Genomic DNA, 6,025 nt, shown 5'->3' with positions numbered 1-6,025 from the left:
CAAATCATACGTCACAATCATCACCCGAGTCTCGGCATTGCTGGATGCATAAGAGCGCTGTAGACATTTTTATACTGGTAGGAACCTGGTTACACCAGCCCACAGGGAATTATTGTGTCCGTCTGTCCGTCGTGCATCCAAAAATGGGAGGGGTGCGGCTGGGTGGAGAGAGGAGGGAGGGGCTGGGTGGGGAGGAAGGGGCTGGGTGGGGAGGTGAGGGGCTGGGTGGGGAGGGTCTGGGTGGAGAGGTTGGGAGTAGGAGGGGAGGGGCTGGTCACCCCGTGGTGCCCTTATAAAACTCAACGTTTAACCTACTCACGCCGGCTTGTGCCCGCCCTCACAGTCTGGCATATTTGCGGAATACACCACGCCGCCGTTGACCCTGGCCGTTGACCGAGCAACCCAACGTTCCTACCAGCTCCCTCCGCAGCAGGAATGTGTTTGTTGTCCGCGAGACGTCTCGCGCGAGTCTATCGATGACCCCTAGCGAACACCAACAGTAATTGCGTTCAAGTCAGCAGCAGCCAGCAGCCTCTAGCAACGTCAGCAAACAATCGAAGGTATCTCCATCAAATGTCATCGGGAGAATCGTCATCGAAAGTAGTCGTAGCATCGTCGGTATCCTTAGCGCCGTGGGTAATCACCAGAAGCATCAGTAATCAAAATCCGCAGCAGCGTCAGTTTTATGAACGCCATCCCTGTTCAGTCTCGTTGGAGACTTGGTTACGTAAGTGACCATCATTCATTATTAATATTCCGTGGGTCGTCGCCACCAAAGCCATCATTCTCGCGCACGGAGTCATTGGGCTACCGACCAAAGCCATTCGTTTCTAATTGGGTAAACATCATCGCCGTCGTACAATTACAAAGCATCAACAGCGATTGTCATCAAAAACATCCTCATCGGAATTAGTATCGTCATCCGCATCAGAAGGCTCATCGTCTCAAGCAGCAGCAGCAGCAGCAGCGTCGTCATCATTCGTGAGTCTCGTTTGAGACACCGCTGCACGGTTACATAAGTGACCTCGATCGTTCGTTATCAAATATCCTGCGGGTCGCAACCAAATATTCCGCCATCCCCGACACGCGCGGAGCCTCATTGGCCCCGAGCGGCCATCCAATCGTCACTCTGTGCGTCAAAGTGCGCGACTCGGTGGCTGAGCGACTCCGTGACTCCAGAAGCCGGCTCGCTGTCACTCGCTGTGCCCAGCTCCTAGTCCTCCTGCTCCTCCTCATCTCGCCCTCCACGCTCACGGTTCGCGTCCTCTTCCCAGGGTCGGCGTCACTCACGCGGCCATGGCTCTTCTTCGTCGGGCGCAGGGAGCGATGCTCCGGGCAGCTTTGCAGGGTCCGTCTCGAGTCGCGGCCCCCCGTGCCGCCATTCATTCGAGACCCGCAGAGGTGAAGATCGGAGTTGTGGTAAGTACTGTGTGTGTGTGTTTGTGTGATGTTAGCGCGCTGTTGGGAGCGGAGGTGCGGCGGTTAGCGCCACGCTACGCTACGAACCGGGCTGCCCGAGTTTGATTCCCACTCACGACCAACACCAGTGACGATTATCCCAACCGGTCCTGGGACCTTCCCTAGGTCGACTCAGCCTCAAATGAGTACCTGGTGCGGTGAGTGCACAACCGCCACTAGGGAGACAAAGGCGGTCGGGCGTGGTGTTGGCCACCCACCCCCTCGTGTGCCGTACCGGACTTCATAGGTGCTCGCTAACAGCACTTGCCCCAACAGTCTGTGAAGGCTATACGGGGGATCTTTGTCCTTATTTTTTTTGTTAAGGCGCTGCGCTACCAACTCGGTTCCCGCTCACGACCAACACCAGTGACGAATATCTGAACCTGTCCGGGGTCTCCTCTAGGTCGACTCAGCATCAAATGATTACCTGGTGCGGTGTATAAAACATCGCCACTCGGGAGACAAAGGCGGCCCGGCGTGGTGCTGGTCACCACCCCCCCCCACCCCCATCGTGTGCCTACCGACCTTCAGTATGTTGAGGCCACACGGGGGATCTTAGCTGGTTTTGCGCACCTAGCCTGGCACAAACGCCGCGGTGAGGTGAGTGCCACTGAGTGCTGCTCGCGTCGTGAAGGTCCCTAGCGTAGCGAGCGCACTGCTCCGCCACCAACCCGGCGAGCCGCAGTCGAATTCGCGTCCAGGGAGGGCTAACATCAGCCGCGAGTTGTACACACGGTACACGCGAATCGCTACCGGACCTTCCCCCCCCTCTACGTAGACTTAGCCTCAAAAGCAAACGAGCACTTTTCTCGGTGTGCGAACATCGGCGCCGGGGTCATTGCGGCGACCACGCAGCCGCGCAAGTGGCCCCCGTGTCGGAGTGAACACGTCGAGAGGCACACCCCGCCCCGACAGTCGACAGACTTCACACGAGGGATCCCTGTCCCTTCTCGCGTTGTGTAGCTGCGATTTGAACTGCGGCATTAATAGGCGCTCGCAAACAAAGGCCGCCTCCAGCTCACACTCGAGGCGCGTTCATCCACTGCTGGATGGAGGGCTTCCCCTTCGCCGTGCCAGTCAGTCGTGGGGGTCGATTGACCATACTTCACCACGCTGGGCCCACGCGGATTGGTGATATCGGTGTGCAGATTTCGTTGGCCCACTGTCGGTAATCCTGCTCGGGACTCCAACTCAGGTGGGCCGGGTTCAGGGATAGGCGCAGTGCGTTCACCAATGCGTCCGTCACACGCCTCTCTACCCACCGCCTCGCCCCGTGATACAACACGCTCTGCGTGTTACGCACAGCAGCTCGATGTTTCCTCGATGAGACAGACCCATTTGCCAGCTCACGCACAATAGCGAATTCACAACGAAGCGCAGTTATTCTAGACTGTACCGCACAATCGTACGTTGTGTTTGAGTTCATTCGCGTATTTTACTCTGAACTTTTAAAGCCGCTATTTACTATTCTTAGGTTTTTACGTGTAAAGTCACGTAGGTAAAATGCAGCTATCGTGCTGTGACGGTTCCACCTGAAGACGGAAGCTTGTGTTGCCTCCGAAACGTCGTGATTTTTATTTTATTTTTTATTTTACTTTCATTAATTATTTTTTTACTTCCGTGACTTTACCGAAAAAACCTAACAATATGAATCATTGCAGTCACGAAAGCTTCAAATCTAGAACCGCTATTTAATGTCGTTAAAATGTTTCAAAACGCATGTTCCACGTAACCAGCCAATGCGTGAGTCAGATCACCATAAAATGCGGCGGACACTTCAAGCGACGTAATCGTCTGAAGGTTACATAATGTCGGCGCGGGGGGAGGGGTGGCGCAGCGGTTAGCGCACTGCGCTAGATACACCCGGCGGTGACCCGAATTCAAATTCGATTCCCGTATTCCCGACCATGACCAAAATCAGCGGCGAATTATATCGGATTTTAAAATCGGGTCTTCCTCTCCCTCCGACCGCCCCCTGCCCCACCACCTCGCCTCTTTACCTACCCGAACTGACCAGCGTGGTGAAGTATGGTCAAACCCCCACCCCCCCATCCCCGTGGGAAGGAAACTCTTTATCCCAGGGTTCTTCATTGTGAGGCCCGCGGGCCCCTGACGTACAACCACCATCGACGATACACAGATAGTGAAAACACCCCCATCATCATCATCACCATCACATCATCATCATCATCACATCATCACATCACCATCACATCATCACATCATCATCGTCGTGCTGCTGCTGTCAAACTACCCAATGGTTTCAAATGGCACTCACTCGTATCGACGACACACAAATAGTGAAAACACCCCCATCATCATCATCACAGCACCATCACATCATCACATCATCATCGTCGTACTGCTGCTGTCAAACTACCCAATGGTTTCAAATGGCACTCACTCGTATCGACGACACACAAATAGTGAAAACACCCCCATCATCATCATCACAGCACCATCACATCATCACATCATCATCGTCGTACTGCTGCTGTCAAACTACCCAATGGTTTCAAATGGCACTCACTCGCACACTGATGATGTCGTATCCACCTCTTTATCCATTTGTGTGATTTTCACATCAGGGTCTCTGCGTGCGTTGCGCAACACATCGCCTCGACACCCGCGTGTGCATCGTGGCACTGGCATTGCAGCGACGCCTTTCACCGCACCGTGCCGGACGGACACTTGCAGCGCTCCGTATAGGATAACTCGTACAACACGAACCGCGCGGACGGTATTTAGAATGTTGTAGCACGCTCGGTGCGTCTCGCGGAGTCATTGCGCGCGGCGGGGGACGGCAGGCATCCGTTGTATTTGTGTTTAGTCTGCACAGACAACGGCGTGTGATGTAGGGCACTCAGTCTGCGCTCACGTAACATCAGCGCCGCGCGGCCGGGAGCTCCACATACGAGGGGCATACCGATTGAAGGAGTATCTCAAAAGAGTACCTGGTGCGGTGTGTAAACGTGTTTGTTGGCCACCCACCCCATCGTGTGCCACCGTGTCGGCCTTCATAGGTGCTGCTCCTCGCTAACAGCACTTGCCCCGACAGTCTGTTAAGGCTACACTGAGAGGTGGGGGGGGATCTTTGTCTTTGCGCGCGTGTGCAGGATACCGTGTTGGCGCTGGGCGCGTTCGTCCTCACCATCACGGGCCCGTCCGGATGGATTCTAACGCACCTGCGCGTCTACCGCGGCAAGGAGTAGAGAGAAGCCCAGAGAGAGAGAGAAGACGCCTCTGGGAGACCCGGTCAAGAGACACGGAGGAGGAGGAGGAAGAGGGGGAGGAGGGGGAGGTTGCAGTAGCTTGGAGGAGGAGACCCCCCATCAGCGTTCAGTTCACGCCACTGCGTCCTATTAACCACATTAACCAAGGCTTCATTCATATCTCACCGATGTTTTTTTTCCGGATAGACTGGGGTAGGTGACTAGCGAGCAGCAGCCGTAGCGAGGTGTATGCTTGATTTGGTGTGCCGGGTGCAACAATAATGTCCGTGTCAATGTTCTTCCACGTGGTCGTTACTTTAGCACGGCCGAGATGTAATTAAGGAAAAAGTGCAGCCCTTTGTCAAATGCACTGCCGGATGAAGGCCTCAGTAGCGCCGTGTGGGCCACGGGGGTAGTTTGAGCAGACTTCGCCCCGCTGGTCAGTGCGAGTTGGTCGATGGGAGGAGGTGTTCAGATCTCCGCGCGTTGTCCAGGATCATCGTCGTGTTGCAAGAACAGCAAAAGTCGAATGCTCTTGCCAAAGTAAGAGGGGCAAGTGTGAATACACGTGTGGGGTTTGCATCATCGCGTGACTGCGTGATGGTTAATAGGCACGTGCGATGATGATGATGATGCTGATGATGATGTGTGTGGATTAATCGCAGCGTGACGGCGTGATGGTCGGGAGTTGCGTGTGGGTGGCGATGTGGCTTTGTGAGGTTGTTGTCGTGCCCCAGGTGCAGGCAGTCGTGGGTTGACGCGAGTGGGGAGCAGATGAACCCGATGTTTCTATGTTCGATGTCTGGACCTTGTGGATCCCCCCCAAAAAATGCTTGATATGTGTCAGAATTGTGACCGCATTAAAAACAAATTGACAGTTTGCACGACACAGCGCGCGTGTGTTGTCACTGCTATCACACACTCGTCTACACTGATTTGTTTTGTTTAGCAGACGCAATTCATCAGAGAAGCAACCGTTGCAAGATGACAACGTCGCTCCAGGGGATACTACTTGCTGATGGTCGACACTGAACGGCCGAGTCGCAGCCCAAAGGAGGGAGCCCAGGTCAAAGTTCACCCCCCCATTGAGCCTTTCACATACTGAAGTTCGCGAGTGCCTATTAAGGCCAACACGGGGGGGGGGGGGGGGAGTCGGGTGGTGTGGCATAGAGGATTACGCTCTCTCCCCAGTGCTGATGTTCACACACGCGATCGGGTACTCACTTAAGGATGATTATAGGTAATCTAGGGGAGATATTCTTAGGTGTTTCGGTAAAGTCACGTAGGTAAACATTTTTTATTTAAATTAATAAAAGTAAAATAAAAATAAAATAAAAATCACGACGTTTCGGAGG

General features: G+C 54.3%; 1 long non-coding RNA gene across 1 annotated transcript; it reads left to right on the top strand.

The window, feature by feature from the left end:
• Positions 1-1,129: 1,129 nt before the first annotated feature.
• LOC144727533 (uncharacterized) lies at positions 1,130-5,559 on the top strand. The gene is made up of 2 exons (XR_013587413.1): positions 1,130-1,419; positions 4,575-5,559. It is a non-coding gene; the product is annotated as an uncharacterized LOC144727533 (long non-coding RNA).
• Positions 5,560-6,025: the final 466 nt, after the last annotated feature.

This window comes from Lampetra planeri, chromosome 25 (genome assembly GCF_965212315.1).
Source record: "Lampetra planeri chromosome 25, kcLamPlan1.2.h2, whole genome shotgun sequence".
NCBI classification, from domain to species: Eukaryota; Metazoa; Chordata; class Hyperoartia; order Petromyzontiformes; family Petromyzontidae; genus Lampetra; species Lampetra planeri.
Note: the sequence above shows the minus strand (reverse complement) of the source record. Positions and strands in the feature narration are given on the sequence as shown.